Source organism: Hydra vulgaris, chromosome 08 (genome assembly GCF_038396675.1).
Source record: "Hydra vulgaris chromosome 08, alternate assembly HydraT2T_AEP".
Lineage (NCBI taxonomy): Eukaryota > Metazoa > Cnidaria > Hydrozoa > Anthoathecata > Hydridae > Hydra > Hydra vulgaris.
In genome coordinates, this window is record NC_088927.1 from 41,937,501 (window position 1) to 41,955,991 (window position 18,491).

At 28.0% G+C, this 18,491-nt stretch overlaps 1 protein-coding gene and 1 long non-coding RNA gene across 2 annotated transcripts in view; one reads left to right on the forward strand and one right to left on the reverse strand.

Annotated features, from left to right (window-relative positions):
• Positions 1-257, reverse strand: part of LOC136084316 (ribonuclease P protein subunit p21-like) — a 27,834-nt gene extending 27,577 nt beyond the window's left edge. The window contains exon 1 of the mRNA XM_065804368.1: positions 110-257. The gene's annotated coding sequence lies outside the window, so the exon portion shown is untranslated. The remainder of the gene's footprint in view (positions 1-109) is intronic.
• A 4,977-nt stretch (positions 258-5,234) lies between these two features.
• LOC136083856 (uncharacterized) lies at positions 5,235-12,014 on the forward strand. Its single transcript, XR_010640161.1, has 4 exons — positions 5,235-5,443; positions 5,973-6,677; positions 11,553-11,621; positions 11,832-12,014. It is a non-coding gene; the product is annotated as an uncharacterized LOC136083856 (long non-coding RNA).
• The last annotated feature ends 6,477 nt before the right edge of the window (positions 12,015-18,491 follow it).

Here is an 18,491-nt window from a genome sequence, read left to right on the forward strand (position 1 = left end):
TCGATGCAACTCAATTAATGAAACTTTTTATTATATATTACTTATTTCATATTTATTTTCCATAAGAAAATAAAAAAACGTAATAGGATGAAAAAAGTCTATTATTTACCATCTAAGCTAAAATTTACGACCAATTGTCAAGCTCTTTTACTAAAATATAAAAAAACACGCTGTAATTTTTGCAGTTTTTCATTCAAGGAGTAATCTAATAGATTATTTGTAATTCTTGACTTCATGTTTTTAAGCATTATAATTTCGGATTTTAAAAAATCCGAATTGGATTTTAAAAAATCCGAAAACTCTAATGGCACCAATGAGACAATTGTTTTAAGACAAAATTGTTTTAAGACAACAACAAAAAAAGTTTTTTTCTGGAATAAAAATTTTTTAGAAATTTTTTTTTTTAAATTTGGATGCCAATGATAATGCATGCCTATCGATCATGAATAAAAACAGTGGCGTCGCTGGGGTTGGTGGTACCCAGCAGTGACTGATCCAGGAATTTTTGGTGGGAGGAGGGGGAGATGAATGTTGAAACAATTTTGTATTTTGTACCACATTTTTGTCTCTTAATATAGAAAAATAAAAAGTTCGTCAAGACAAAATGATTCTAGTGGAGCCTACCATATTTCAAGTTAATTTAATGAAAACTTCAAACACTATTTTTATTAACAAGAAACTATTTTATATGAGTTCACATCAAAATTTTTTGACTAATTTTAGCCGTTCCCATGACAAGACCTCTTAGTCTTCTATGAGTTTTCGCGTTCATTATTTTTATTTAATTCCAATCTTTATTTTAACATAACCTTCAATTGTAAACTTTTTCACTTTATTTATATTTGTATAAAAATTTTAATGTAATAATAAACAAAAAAACAAAAATGTTTGGCGTCACCCTTCTATGTCAAGTCGTGATGGTGTCACCCGGTGCGGACCGCATCCCCCTTGTGACGCCACTGAACAAAAATGTGTTTGAGTCACCTAAACCTGTTTAATTTAAATAGCAACCTATATTTAATTTAAAGGAAGTTTTTTATTTGAACTCATAAAGAGGCAAAATAATTTTTAAAAAGCATAAATGTTTGCAAAAGGTTTGCACTTCTGTTGAACACATTACAGCTTCCGTCATCTTTTCGGCTGCCGAATAAATCGCAATCTGACTACTTATTTGTTCTGACTGCTTATTTGTTTTGACTATTTTAAAATATTGCGTTAAAATAAAAAATTAGGGTTTTAAATAAATATAGAAAAAATTTGAAAAAATTAAAAAAAGGGTTTTAAATAACTACATGAAAATAAACTGAAAAAATATTTGTTATATTTTTATACAACTATTTAGTTTGTTTGAGTTCATTTTTTATATAACTGCTCAGCATAGTTCAGAAGAACTCTCAAGCTCTCTGCATGCTATGTAACACTCGTAACCTTAATCTTTGTATTCATTCCGCCGAATCTTCTCAGAATGTGAAGATCTATTTTAGCCGGGTTTATATTTATTTATTGCAAAACCTTTTTACACGTAATTCCAATTCGGCAAAATTAATTGGGCTGCTTTCCTATTGAGCCCTAATAAATTAAAACATAAATAAAATTAACAGATTAACTGCGTACTTATATTTATCATAGAATGAAATAAAGTTTAAAAATTAAAAATATCTATAAGCCAAATTAAAGTATCTAGCCTGGAAGAAAAACGCAAATCCATGACGTAAACCTGCGAACCTGAAAGAAGTAGAGAAAGAGAAATTTGTTGTAAAGATCCATTTTCAGGAATCTCTGAAGCCAATCTTTTTGGTCAAAAAGAATCTCTCACTTTGATGAAGCTATTGAATGAGATTTACCAGAAATATCTACAGTTATCTTCAAATCGATATGGATTTAATTACGCGTATTTCAACACGATTTTTGTTTCATTCAACAAAAGTAAGTAGACTTATCAAGACAGCACTAAGATCTACAATGAACCTTGGTTATACAATAATTGTATAACAAAGTTTTCAAGATCAAGATTTTTGCAGTGCTTGGATTGGTTACTAATTGTATTTTGGATTTTTTTTTTATTATTATTTTTTTATTTGCTGTATAATATTATTTACACTAAGGCTTATAATATTATACGGGCAGGACTTCAAGAAGATCGTAATGACCTTATCACGAAGCCCTTAAAAAAACTCTACTTTCTTCTAAAATAAAAACATCTATATACTATATAAAATAAATATATACCAAGAATATATAATCACTAAATATATCATAAATTTAATACTCTACTTCAGAAGTGAAACTCAAAATAAAACATAACAAATCAATATGCAGTATAGCAACTGAAATTATTTTAAAAAAAAAATCAAAAAAAATCAAGAATATTTTTTGTTGAAAAAATAATTTTTTTAGTAGATTGTTTGAAAAAGTAATAGGTCAATTTAGATGAAAAAACAAAATTAGGCCGTACTATTTTATTCCGGAGAAAAGGTCCACGATAAGATATACAAAATTGAGCTTATTTATTAGTGCAAAAAGGTTTTTCTAAGATGCTATTATTACGTAGGTTATATTAGTTTTGGGGTTTAATTTTGTAAAGGTTTACAAAAACATCGGGGGACATAAGTTCTTTACATTTGTACATAAAACACAAAACATTAAATACATTTAGTTAATAAACATTTAAGGCGTCGATTTCTTTAAAAAGCGGTTCAGAGAATTATGCCAGCAGCTAGTTTCTGATGCCAATAAAAAGATTTAAGTTTTAAGTTTTAAGATTTAATATAATATTTGCATAATTGATACGACAGTGAAAAAAAGAGTAATATAATTGTGTTAATTGCTTTTTGTTTAAAATACCTATAGATTTTTATAGTAATCCAATGTTTTTTGCAACTTTATTAGAAATATTATTGATGTGTGATTTCCAAGACAGATTTTCTTCTTCAATAAAAACTCCTAAAAATTTTGTCACTTTTTCTCTTTTTAGGATGACATTGTCTATATAAAGATCAGGCATATTTACAGGCAGTATTTCCTTTTTATAGTTTTCATTTTGTTTTTTCAATATTTAAAGATAGCCTTTATTTTTTTGAACCAAAATGAAATTTTTAAGTTCTCTGTTCATATTATTAAAAAGTATGTTTATATTTTTATGTTACTGAAACAAGTTTGTGTCGTCTGCAAAAACTGTAGTCTTTAAATTGGATGCTTTGTTAAGATCATTTTTATATATAATGAAAAGAAGTGGTCAAAGTATGGATCCTTGTGGGACACCATATGTTATGTCCATTAATGGTTTTGGAATCTTTGATAAAAACAAATTGCTTTTGGTTGGAGAGATAACTTTTGAACCAACTTAGAGTTTTTCCTGCTATGTCTATAACATTCAAGTTTTTTAAGCAAAATATTATGATCGACCGTGTCAAAAGCTTTTGACAAGTCAATGAAAACACTAAGTGTAAAGTGTTTTTACTAAGTGTTTTTCAGAGGGTCTGGGAAAGAACCTTGTTTAATGGACGATTTAAAGATTTTGTAAAGAATACTTATCATGACGTCATAAGAGTCTATCACAATATTTCCATTTATACCGTCAGGTCTAACTGATTTATTTCTTTTTAACGATCTAAAAGCTATATCAAATTCCTCAAGCGTTAGGTTTGTAAAATGTAAGGAGTTGGACGTTTGAAGTTCATCTGTTAATTTATAATTTGTTAAAGGGATTTTGTTTGATAAACTTGCTCCTATAGTGGAAAAAAGTTTGTTAAATTCAGTCGCAATTTGATAAGTATCTTTAGTTATTTTATTTTCAACTTTTATTGCAAGTGGAAGAGAGGTTGAAAATAGTTTTTGCTTTCCTGTTATTTCTTTCATTAATTCCCAGACGCGTTTTAAGTTGTTTGTGCTGAGTAAGCAATTTAGAATAATAATTTTTTTAGCATTTTTGCGGAGTTTTTCAAACAGATTTATGTAGTTTTTGTAATTTTGTTTATGTTTTTCGGATTTTGTTTTTAAGTATATATTATAAAACTTTTGTTTTAGTTTTGAAGACTTTTTTAGCCCGTTAGTTATCTAAGGAGATAATATGTCTTTGGCCTTGAGATTTATTTCACATATTGGAAAATTAGCGTCATAGATTATAAAGAAAGTTTTAAAAAGTGTGGTATAGATAATGTTTATGTTATCATTAAAGTTTATGTGATTCCAGTCCTGCTGTAAAACTTGATCTTTGAATGATTTTAAGTTACAATTGTAAACAATTCGCTTTTTTTATTGTCATTCTGTCCTCGTTTTTTATTTGATAATCTGATTTACTAGAAAAAAATATGGGAAAATGATCAGTAACATCAGTTTTTATAATTCCTTTTTTTTTAAATATATTAAAATAGCCTGCGGTTAATACCTTATCAATTAAAGTCGACGAATGGTTTGTAATTCTAGTCAGTCTATCTATTATTGGTACGGCACCCATTTCAAATAAATTGTTATAAAATGTTTTTATGTTTTGGTTTTCGCTATACTCAAAACAATTCAAGTTGAAGTCACCCAAAATATAACTTTTTTTTTCTCTTGACTAGTTTTTTCTACAAGATTGTATTTCAAATATTTACTAAGATTTTCAGTTCTTCCAGTTGGAGGCCTTTAGCAACAGCTGATTAAAATGTTTTTAGAATTTTAGTTTATTAGTTCAATTGTTAAGATCTCTTAATCCGTATTGGAAACACACGTATCGCTTCTAACTTGATAAAAAATATTTTCTTTCTTAATAAAAAGTACTCCTCTACCGCGCCTATTATTTTTTCGTTCTAAAAAATTTCTTTTAAACCTGGAAGAAGGATATTAGAATTTGATTCAAAATCTATTTTAGAACACCAAGTTTTGGTTACGCAAATCACTTTAAAACAACTGTCGGTTTCGTAAATTAAATTTAAAAAATTTTCCAAATTCTTTTTTAAACTTCTAATATTCACGCGAGTGACTTTAAAATAATCACTTTTATTATCCACTCCTATAAAGTTACTAAATTCATTTGGTTGAAAATAAGAGCTTACTAATTCAGGCATATTAATTTCGTTAAAGTAATATATCGTCCCCTCAGTATTATCTTGTTCTATCTACAAATTTTTTTTTTTTGCAAAAACCAATTTTTATTGTTTAAAAAAGTATAATGTATTATTTCCACTTATCAATAAATTATTACCTTCTCTGCTTCGTCAAGATTTATTCAATTTGACTTTGTTCTAATTACAATTTTACGTATTTTGTTAGTTTTATCTTATTCTATTTCACTTTTTTAAAACATTTTAGTATTAAATGTTCTAATGCCCAAATCTGCAAATCAATGTTGTAGCGCAAGTCACGTGACTTTTTATTTTGATATTTTCAAAATGTCGTCAAGTAAGTTCATTGGTTTAGTTACAAAAGAAACAGTCGACTTTGAATTACTTAATACCGACTCGTAAGTAGTTTCTATTACTATGGTAATTTTAAAATTTGAAAATAAAAAGGAAAATTTTATTTTTCCGATAATTGGATTCCATTTTATGTTCTTTTAACGATAAAATAGTCAACTATTATATCGTGCATTATCAACTATTATATAAATATCGTGCATTAAAGGGTTAAAATAACTTAAGACTAGCTCTCATACACAGTACTAGTAGTTAACTAACTATAAATCTATAAGTATAACTATATATATATATATATATATATATATATATATATATATATATATATATATATATATATATAACTATATGTATAACTATATATATTGTGCCTTTAAATAACTATATATATTGTGCAAAGTCTTTAAGTAAGACTAAATTCTTTATATTATTTATTTCCTAACTGTAAAAAAATAACTTATATTACCCTGCTAATTACGATGCTTATGAAATTCCAATTGTCATTAATCTTTGATTTTTTTTTAATATTATGTTGTTTTTAAATGTAGCTAAAGTTTATTCTTTTTATTTCTACAGTGTCGATTCAAGTTTCCACAATAAGCTACTACATACGGATTTAGAAATAGTTGTGCCAATAGAGCAACTCTCGACAAAAAAAAAAGTTAGACGTAAAAGAACCAGAAATCCAGATAGCTGGAATGCAATGTCAATAAAAAAAGGCGTCAAGCTGGCCAGGAGTATAAAAGCAGGAATAAAGTGATAAGAAGAAAGAGAGAGAGATCAATAATGAGAAGGACTGTACTAACTGTAAATTTAAATGCCACATTTATTTTCCGTAAGAGCAAAGGGAGTTACTATTTAACAAATTTTGGGGACTCAATGATGACCTCAAAGCACACTTTTATAGTGAAAATACAACACGTATTGTGAAAAAAACTAAACGAACACTTCCCAGTGAAAAATAAAACCGCGTCCCACATGGGTTCCGCGTGGGTTCCGTGTGGGATTGATGGGATTTATGTGGGACCGATTTTCCCATGTGGTATCCGTATGGAAATTTGTCACCTTAAACCCATGTGGGTAATCCCACATGGGTTACATGTGGGAAACATATGGTATTTACACACATGGGAAATCCCACGTGGGTTTCCTGTGGGATTTGCATGGGATTTAATTTAAAAGCTGGAAACTAAAAAAAAATTTTAAATCGACATTGCATTGTGTTACGTTTATATTGTGTGAAAATACTTTATATTAATAAAGAGAATGGCAAGCAAGCATGTAAGTGCCACGGATAATTTTTATCTTTCTTTATAGAAATAAGATTGAGATTTGTGCAAATAGACTTATTATTAGGATAATATAATAGTTATTTGAATATAGATCTTGAGTAAATTATTTGCAAACAACTGATGCAAGTTGAAATGTTGTCAAAAACCAATCTTGGATGCATGGGACACTGCAGTGTCCCACAAAGAAATGCAGGTTTGAAAGTCGAAGAATTCCCAATTTTCTTTATTAAAAAAAGAAAAAAATAGGATGGAGATGGGTTTCTGTAACTTTTTTTATGCTCCAAAACTTTTAACTTTAGATATAATAAGGTTCTTAAGACTTAAGGGACTTACGAACTACATTGAGGAACAAAAACAGGATATTTACAGAAACTTTTCAATTTTTAATCTGGAGTACCACAGTGTTATTGAGAATAAAGCCTCTGGGTCCAGTTTTCAAAGTAATATGATCTAAGTAATGTTTAAATAAAATAATATGCTTTAAAATGCATATAGTTATACATATAACTCCTGATAGTTAACTATATGTATAACTAGTTATACATATAATTATTATTAATATATAAGATATACATAAACTTATTTTTTAAGGTTATGCTTGAACAAATTAGTACCAATTAATTCAAATTCAAGATTTAGTTAAAGTTCAAGTTAATGTTCTTATTTATTCATTGTTTTTGTTAATTTTATATTTATTTGTTCAAATTTATCAGTTAGTACTATATTTTACTACAGTAAGAATGTTTATCATTGTTGAACGTGATTTTATTAGTAACTTAATTTTATTTTCAACATATTTTGACAACACCCTTTATATTTTAAATGATGACAGCTTTACTTTTCTATTGATGTTGAATTTATTACGTTTCAATAACTCAAATTAAATCTTAACTGAATTATTGTAAGCTTTGTAGGGGTTTGTTGTATATCAAATGGTGTTGTAAATAAAGTAAAAATAATATATATATATATATATATATATATATATATATATATAATATATATATATATATATATATATATATATATATATATATATATATATATATATATATATATAAATATAACATTAAAACAATAAAATTGATACAAAATTTCACTTTAAAACGAATACCATTAACATTGTGATGATAACAGCATTAGGAAACTAGTATTTATGTACTATTATTACTATAAAATACTATAAAAATATATGTAATACTATAAAAAAATAGTTTTTTAATTCATTCTATAAAATGGAGACTGACAACTGATGATTAATGGAAATAAATACAAATTATAAAAATCATGTATTATTACTAAATACTATATTAATGCTAGTCTACAAAGTTAAAATTAATTTAGAGCATTGTTATTAGTTCTTTTGCGATTCGCACTTCCACTTCTGTCTCTCAAATTTATAAAATAGGTGGTCAAAGCTTGCTCAATAGGTAGGTTCTCAGCATAACAATGCTTTTTTCTTACACTTTCTAAAGAGGCAAATTAATTACTTATTTTACTTAAATTGTAGGGTTATCTATGCATAATGATGTCAGATGATGACCCGGTTTATTGAACAACTTCACCCTTTATCAAACTCAGTCAATTTTTTGCCATCTCCCATTGAAAATGATGTCAGTTTTTGTTATCGTATTATGATGATATATCTGAATTGTTATTATAATATAAAAAATGCATATACCATCAATTTTTTTCTGGTTCAATTATACATTTACTCTCAACAGTACTAAAAGTAAAAAAAAAAAACATAAATTGTTTTTTCAGATAAGCAAGCTAATTTCTGAATTTAAATTGTTTTTTCTATGATCCTCTACAGTTTTAAGCAACAAAAGCAAGAAGTTTTTAGACCACATTGTTGGTGTAAATACCTCTAAAACCTGCTCATAGCTAGCATAAATTGTTTTACTTTTTTTTAAAATAAAATATTTTACTTTTTTTTTTAATTCAATTTTTTAATTGACATTATTTTGGTCTCAACATCCCCTCCCCATTGTCAATTATTGTTAAACTCACACTGCCCCTCTATCTATTGGCATCATTTATGGATGATCTCATAGCCTAAATACTATATATATATATATATATATATATATATATATATATATATATATATATATATATATATATATATATATATATATATATATATATATATATATATATATTATTTTTACTTTATTTACAACACCATTTGATATACAACAAACCCTTACAAAGCTTACAATAATTCAGTTAAAATTCAATCTGAGTTATTGAAACGTAATAAATTTAACATCAATAGAAAAGTAAAGCTGTCATCATTTAAAATGTAAAGGGTGTTGTCAAAGTATGTTGATAGTAAAATTAAGTTACTAATAAAATCACGTTCAACAATGATGAATATTCTTACTGTGGTAAGAATTAGTACTAGTTAACAAATTTGAACAAATAAATATAAAATAGTAAAAAAATAATAAACAAATAACTTGAACTTGAACTAAATCTTGAATTTGAATTAATTGGATCTAATTTGTTCAAGCATAACCTTAAAAAATAAGTTTGTATAATAAATTTTATGTATAACTAGTTATACATATAGTTAACTATCAGGAGTTATATGTATAACTGCATGCATTTTAAAGCATTTTATTTAATTTATATAATACTTTAGATCATATTACTTTAAATACTGGACCCAGAGACTTTATTCCCAATTACACTGTGGTACTCCAGATTAAAAGTTTCTGTAAATATCCTGTTTTTGTTCCTCAATGTACTTCTTTAGTCCCTTAAGTTTTATGAACCTTATTATATATAAAGTTAAAAGTTTTTGAACCTAAAAAAAGTTACAGAAACCTCTCTATCTCCCCCCTATTTTAATTTTTTTTTTTTAATAAAAAAAATTTGACTTTTAAACCTGCATTTCTTTGTGGGACATTGCAGTGTCCCATGCATGCATGCTTGGTTTTTGACAACATTAGAACTTGCAACAGTCAATTGTTTGCAGATAATATACTCAAGAACTATATTCAAATATCAACATGTTAGAGAATGTTCATATGATATTTGAACATCACAAATTTAATAATATTGTTGTGATATGTTATATAAATAATTCCATAATAGATTATGATATGAAAATAAGATAGGATATGAAGGCAATGATCAAAGAATAAATTTACTTATAGAAATTTAGATGTTTGTTTATTAGTTTCAGAATATTATATTATGTGTGACCGCGGCCTTCTATAATAACAAGCCTTGACATCGCGCAACAAAGTTGTTAAACTGAAGGCCAATTCCTAATACTGTGTTTACATTTTCATCTATTAATATTAGACGAAAGTTTGTGTTCGCGCTTTCTTAATAAATCTTTAAAATGTGATTAGTTTATAAATTAGATAGCCCAAAATCAAGACGATAACGTTGAAAGGTTCAAGGCGTTAACATTGTAAGGTAATAATATTGTCAAACTAACGATAAGTTTTTTTAATAATTAAAATGCCTTAAAAATGCCTTTAAAATGCTGTGTATCTCTTTGCAAGTCGAACTATCTCAACTACAACAAAAATATCAATTTATACAACTACAATATCAATTACAACTACAACAAAAATATCAATACTCAACTACGACAAAAATATCAATTTATAAATTCCCGAAGAATCTAGAGGAGAGAAAAAGATGTAGTGAAGCTATCCCAAGAACTGGTTTTATTGTTACAGACTATACAGCATTATGTCAACTGCATTGGCCAAATGAAGCACCTTTTGAAAGCAAATATGGGAAGCAACGACCTTTAAACCCACCATCTGTTTTTAAAATATTCCGCCAAGTTGTTTTGCCACACCAGCAAGTAAAGTTAGAAAAAATGTAACTTTAAGCGGTTTTCGAAACATTTTACCAGATGAGTTAAATGATTTTCTAAAAGAGGATGAACTTATATTTGACGATATTCAATCTTTGTTAAGTGATAATAACGATGTTATTGTTTTCAAGCTTAATAAAAAAAGTTTGCACATACAATCAAAATTGTACAAACTTGGTGTTCCATTATTTATTTTAGTAATTTTCAATGATTATTCATTTGTAGCTAACCATAATGGCACAATTTGTAATATTTCATATTTAGCTGTAAACAAATTAAAGTTAATTAAAACAAAATCAGCTTTATTAGAAGCAGTTAGATTTTTGAAAAATAAAGAAAGTTCGCTTCATTCAAATATTCTATTCGAACACCTTAATGCTATGAGAAAAGTTAATGTTGGTAAAGTTTTATATACTTCAGATATTATATGTAGACCATATGAGTATTTTGCTATGCGACGAAGTTTATATGATTGTTTGTGTATTGACTACAAGTTGCCAAATATAAGGACTTTAACCCTGTTGAGATATATTGATAAAACTTTTTTTCGCTTGAATCAACTTTTGTTGGTGTTTTTTATTGTTGGTGATTTTTATTGTTACCATTTTTAGCAAAAAAAATTAAAAATACAGTTATCTTTTTAATATATAGATATATACTTTGTTATGGTTCTGCTTGTTATTGATACTATTTAATATTACATAAATATTCTTAATGAAGTTTGAAATACGAAAAATATGATTATCTTTTAACAATTTTTTGGTTTTCTTTTTATATTTCCGTCTTTTCTAGAGATTATTATTAGAAAACATAGACTGCCATTACACCCTACCTAATATAAAAATATATCAATATAAGTAAAAGTGAAAGTTTAATCGGCCTTCAGTTTTTACGGCATTTTGCGCGATGTCAAGGCCTGTGATTATAGAAGTCTACATCATTGAAAAAGTAGGTTTTTACATTTTTGTTTTTGTTTTTTTGTTTAACTACTTATCCTTATTGATCACTTTTTTTCAGGATTCTCCTCAGGGGTTCAAGCTCATTACGCATAATATGTGTTTAATTACGCATAATACGTTAGTCATTGTAAGTAATAAATTAGGAAATAATTATTTGTGAAATATTGTAGTCATTAATGACTTCAAACTGGCTAATAATTAAAATTGCTCTCTCTTTCTCTCTCTCTCTCTCTCTCTCTCTCTCTCTCTCTCTCTCTCTCTCTCTCTCTCTCTCTCTCTCTCTCTCTCTCTCTCTTTATATATATATATATTTGTATTTATATATTGTTTTTTTTAGAAAATGTTTGAAGAAAGTTAGAAGATACTAAAAATCTTGGTATTATACAAGCCGAAGCGATTTAATTAATTCAATTGACAAAAAACGGCGTGTAAATCGCAAAAGAAAAAATAATATTTTTAATATTCGTTTTGGATGTATTGATTAATAGCATTTATTTTAAAATAAATTCATTTTGCAACACGTTTTTTAATTTTATAAAATTTCGTCATAATAGTTTAAGGTAAATCCCACATAGGTTATAGGTGGAAAACATCACATGTAAAAGATCAAAAATGCTACACGTTTTGAATGCCAAATGGGATAAAGTAGCAAATACCAGATTAAGTTAAGCCTCTCTGAAAGCTTCGATGATTAATTTTAAATTACTATTTAAGTAATTTTTAAATTAAAAGAATTTTAAAAATTATCATAGAAGCATTCGGACTTTCATTTGTCTAGTATTGACTACTTTTATATCATTTGGATTAAAATATGTGGCATTTAAGATCTATAACATGTAGTATTTTCCACCTATATCCCATGTAGGATTTACCACATAAAACCCATGTGGGATTTACCATATGAAACCCACATGGGACAAAATAATAATCCCCATATGGGTTACATATGGTAAAAACCCACGCGTATCCCATATGGGATTTACCATATGGAATCCATGTGGGATTTACCATATGAAACCCACATGGGACAAAATAATAATCCCCACATGGGTTACATGTGGAAAAAATCCACGCGTATCCCATGTGCGCTTTTTCACTGGGTTGCAATTTCATCGAGGCGGCAATACTCATTTGCCTACTTTTTTCACCTGGCAGGGATTCCTATCAGAGTTTGCAAACCTTTCTTTTTAAACACTCTTGACATAAGCCAACAAAGAATTTCATATTTTTATAAACATTTCCAAACAGATACAAACACGCCTACCCCAAAAAAACAAGGTAAACATACAAAAAAGAAAATTCCTGACGCGGTCAGAGATGGCGTTAGGAAACACATATATAGTATTCCGTTTATAGACTCGCAGTATTGCCGTGCTAATACAAATAGAAAATACTTTGAGTCTGAATTGTCTATTAGTCGACTGTATGAGCTTTACCAAGACTTTTGTCAGCAAAAACGATTTCAACCGGCTAAAAAGCACTTATACTCTGAAATTTTTTTAACTGAGTTCAATATTTCTTTCCAGCAAAGAAAAAAAGATAGGTGTGATAAGTGTGAAATTTTTAAAATCAAAAGTGCTGAAGGTATTTTAAGTGATTGTGAACGGGCTCAGCATCTAAGTCATATTGAACAAAAAGAAGATGCACGCGAAGAGCACAAAAAAGACAGACAGTCAGGACATCCTGTTCTCTGTTTTGATTTACAAAATGTTTTAACAGTTCCCAAGGCTGAGATATCCAACTTCTTTTATCTTAGGAAGCTGTCTGTTTATAACATGACAGCACATCTTTCTTTAGATAAAGATGTTCATTGTTGTATCTGGTCTGAAAGCCAATCTGGCAGAGCCGGAAATGATTTGGCATCTGCAATCCTACGAATTTTAGAATCTGTGCTTACCACCCATCCACAACTTAAGAACCTCATTTTATGGTCAGATTCTTGCGTTCCGCAAAATAGAAACAGTATTATGAGCACGGCAATAAAGCATTTTTTAAATGCTCATCCTGATGTTGAATCTATCACTCAAAAGTTTTCTGCAAGCGGACATGGCTGTGTTCAAGAGGTTGATGCGTTTCATAGCAGCATTGACCAAAAATTAAAAAAAACTGAGGTATACAGTCCACTGGGTCTGATCAGAATACTAAAGTCTCTTAGGCGACAGAAACCTTTCAATATCCTGCAGATGAAAGATGTTGATTTTTTAAATATTCAAGCTGGAGCTAAAAGCTATAACTTTACCAAAGTGCCCTTTACTCAAGTAAAGCAATTAAAATACTATTCCAATCATCCTTTTATTGTTTCATTTAAAACAAAACATGCAGACGGCTTCACCTCAGTTTTTTCAGGTGCCCAATCATTAAGAAAAAAGAAATCTACAGCATATCCCATAACTGCACCAAAACTGTCAATTCAGACCAAAAAAAGCCACTTACTTTCAAAAGAAAAGAATGAAGATATTAAAAAAATGATGCCCTACATGCCTGAGATTGATAGAAATTATATGGCAACTCTTTGTGTTTAGTAATTCATGTGCATCTGCCATGTACTTTTCTTAATTATTTTTATGTCTTAATATAATTGTTTCATGAAAAAAAAAATGTTTTACTTGAACACAACCAAATAATGTCTAAAACAGGGGTGGATCCAGGTCATTGTCCTAGGGGGGAGGGGGTTATATGACCAAAAAAAATGATTTTTTCAGCTAAAACCACTGTTTCATTTGATCATTTTTCTAACTAAGTTCAATAATTCTTTCCGGCAAAGAAAAAAAGATAGGTGTAATTAGTGTAAATTTTTTAAAATCAAAAGTGCTGAAGGTACTTTAAATGATTGTGAACGGGCTCAGCATCTAAGTCATATTGAACAAAAATAAGCTGCACGCGAAGAGCGTAAAAAATGCTTATAAATTAGTTTACTAATAAATATATTAAATGTGTATATAACTAACTTTTTTTTTGCCAAAAATTCAAATGTTGCAAAATAATATTTTGTATTTTTATTTTTTTTTTTAATTTCTATCAATAATATTTTGAAGATTGATAATTCTTAAGATGGGGGAGGGGGGAGGGGGAAACTCCCATCTTTGTATCCGTCCTGGTAAGAAATACATTCAAAACATTCACCAAATAAGACATTTGTGCATGTTTGGACAAACTATAATTAAAAAAACCCAAAGAAATTGACATAGAACATTATACAATTTTTGTATTTTGTAAAGTTTGTCAGTAATTTGTTCTATCTCAAAAGTCAAAAATCATTTTTTTAAACACTAAATACACAATAATTTTCTAAAAATGGTTTATAAGGGTATTATATATTGACCTTGACAATTTTATAATAACAAAATTTGGTGCAAAGTTTATTTTGAACATTTTTAGGGCTTTTGAAAATTCAAATGCCTTTTTTTCAAAACCATAGTTTAGCGACATAGAACAAGAAAATACTGAGGGGACGATATGTCTGGATCGAATTCTTCATCCAATTTAAAATCATTATTTTAAAAAAATTTAAAAGCATTTTAAAAGTTTTTTAAGATGTTTTTTTTTTTTATTCTGTTACAAACAAAGTATATTTATAACCGTGAATATACTTTGTTTTGAAATGGCTTAGTAATTATTGTATTGCACACAACTTTAGCAAATTTCCATAATGCTCGTAGATTTTTTGCTTGTCGAAAAAGTTGTTTGCAAATACTAGTTGTCCGCTCGCTGAAATCTTCGTGAAACCTTCTACAACCGCCATGTTTGCCGGGTCGACCTTTTTTTTTAAATTATTGGATCTGACGGGGCGATAGTGTAATTTTGTGGGGGTGGGGGAGAGGGTAGCAGGGGCATTCTCCCGCCCCCTACCTTCCCCATCCCCTCCAATATATTTTCAAATAAGTAGTTTTGAAGATATTGACTGAAAAAATGACTGAAAAAAAAAAAAAAAAACTCCTTGAAACTATTTCGGGGTAGTACTGCCCTCCAAATTTAATTTTTGCTCCTACGGGCCTGCTTATTAAAGCAGGCCCGTAGTGAAACAGTATCATGAGATTTTTTCGAAGCGTTTATACATAATTTACAACAAAGAGTTCATACACAATTGACAACAAATCAAATTTAACAAATGACATAAAGAGGCTATGGTGGACTGTTACATAATATAAATTCAAAATAACATCTAAATAAAAGGATTCGGTGTAATTTCAATTTAATTATTCATTTGAAGCTACCTCGCACTTTGAAAATGCTATATGTTTTGCTGTAAAATTCAATAAATACAACAGTCTTGGTTAATTTAAATAATATTTATAGTTAATAAAAAACATAATATTATTTATTAGTTTCATTTTTCTTGATCGCAATGTTTTAATAAAAACTTTGTAGATTCTTCATGTTTTAATAGAAGCTTTGTAGAGCATTCATATTTTTATAGAAGCTTCGTATAGTCTTCATATTTCAATAGAAGCTAAAAAGGAAAGTAGAGAAAAAAACAAAAACATTTGTAACAGTAGGAATAATAATTACGAAGCTAACTATAAAATCTTTTTTTAATAAATTTACTTAAAATTACTTTTTACACAGATATATACCAAATGGCGCTGTTAAGGGAATCTGCGAAAAGATTTTTTTGGAGTTTTACTATATTTATTTTGAGTATTATTAAAACATTTGATAATATTCAAAATATACATCATGACTTATACCAAAAAGTAGATAATGTACAAATTGTAAAATGTTTCAGATGAATATGTGTGCAGCCGTGGCGCAGTAATTAGAGATTTTGCTTTAAAAGCAAGACATCCAAGATTTAACGTGTATTGTGTCTAGAGCTCGTATAGAACCGTTAGAGCATTTATTTACTCAACCTAGTTAAAGGCGTTTTTTACAAAAATTTTACAAAAGAGATTCGATACTGTCGACCATGAAATCCTACTCGAAAAACTGAAATACTTCGGAACAAATTATATAACTTTAAAATGGTTTTGAAGTTACAAAAATAATTCAAGCTTCAAACAATTTGTTTTCAACAATAACAACAATCAAAGGCATCTTCTATATATTTCTTGTGGTGTTCCTTAAGTTTCTATCTTGGGGCCACTTTTGTGCCTAATCTATTTAACTGACTTAAACAAAGCCTCAAGCTTAATGAGTATTTTGTTTGCTGATGACACCGACTTGTTTCTGACTAATAATGACATGTTCAAACTTTTTTTTATAATGAATGAAGAATATTAAAACATATCTACTTTGTTCAAATATAACAAATTAACACTTTTATTTTTATTGAAATTATTAAAAACAAATTTTTTTCTTTTGCTCTCTAAAAAATGGCCCAAAATTTTTATTGATGAAATTGAAATAAAAAGAGATTTTGTTACAAAATTTTTGGGAGTGGTTCTGATCGAGAACATTACATGGAAACAACGTAATGACTATGGTTGCTGAAAAATATTTTAATATAATGAAATCATATAAATCCAGATCGTATCTAAATAAAAAAGCCTTAAGCCAACTTTATTACTCGTTTATTCATTGCTATATATATTATGGAAATATAGCTTGGGTAAGCATAGACGATATTTCGTCGGAGTTTTTTTCCCCGTGAACTTTGGAACAAATAAGTTTCTGCGGCTTTACTTTGATGTTAGAAAAAAATAACAGAATATTGCGCTGTTTTGGATGTTTTTATTGCTTATTTTCTAGCATTTTAAAAAAATTTGAATTTAGTTCAAGTTAGGTTTTCCCAGTTTCGTTATAAGAAAAAGAAAGATATTATAGCGTAGAGCATATTTAAATATAAAGTTTAAACTTTAAGATTTATCATCAAACTTTGGAAAGCATTTGATACTGTAGATCATGAAATTTTACTTCACAAGCTAAAATATTATAGAAAAAATAACAAAGTTATAAAATGGTTCAAAATTTATCTATCCAATCGTAAACAACTTTTTTTCAGCAATAATAATCATCCAAATGAATTTCTAAATATTTCTTGTGGCGTTCCACAAGGTTACATTTTGGGACCACAATTGTTCTAGATTTCTTTTCCATCCAGTCTCAAAAAAAGCTTATTTACCCCGAAGTTTATTGATTAAAACATCACATGAAAAACGCATATCGACTATATTAGTACAAAAATTTCTGAAAATATCGGAATTTTATGAAAAAAAACTGAACATATTTATTAGGGGTGTTCAAAAATTAGGTCATGGAAAAATTTTCACTAACAAATAGGCAACTTTTTGCGGACTATAATAAAGAAATGAAAAACTGTAATTTCTTTTTTTTTTTTTTTGATTATTTTTTTAACCTCGCGCTGGCCTCATAAATTTTTGAAAAAAAACTTATTTTTTATAAATTACATAATATACCTGGAAAAAAGTAAAAAAACTGGATACTAATTTAGCAAATGAATGGTTATGTTATTTAAAAGATATATACCAAAAATTACCATTGTAGGTTCATTTTCATACTTCGCGCCAGACCTGTAACCATTGTTGACACTTTTTTAACGGTTGCAACCAATCAATCAATGAAATCCAGGTTTTTCTGGCGGTGGGTCTTCTGATGAAAGTAGAACTCTGATTTTTTTAATGTATGCTTGAATAATTTATAGGAGCAAAATAATTAGCAGTGTATTTTGATGAACCACCTAAAAAAAAATAAAAAAAAGACGAGGGGGAGGGGGAGTGGAAAGTCGACCTCAAAAGAAAGGGGGAAGACATTTCTCAACCTTTTTTGGTGATTTCAATTTACTTATATTTTCTAATTATTAGAAATAACCAAGAAGGATTGGAAGGGGTTTAGCAGTATTAGCAAGAAAGCAGAAACGTATTTAACAAGAAAAAAAATGGTTGCATCATTATTGATGCAATCATATTTTTCTCTGAATGAAATCTAAAATAGATAAGATTTGTTTAGTGATAATGGAAGATTTGTAGAGAGTTGTAAGTTTTTTTATTTTAGAGAGTTGCAAGTTTTAGTTGTAAGTGAATTTTAATATAAAAAGCAA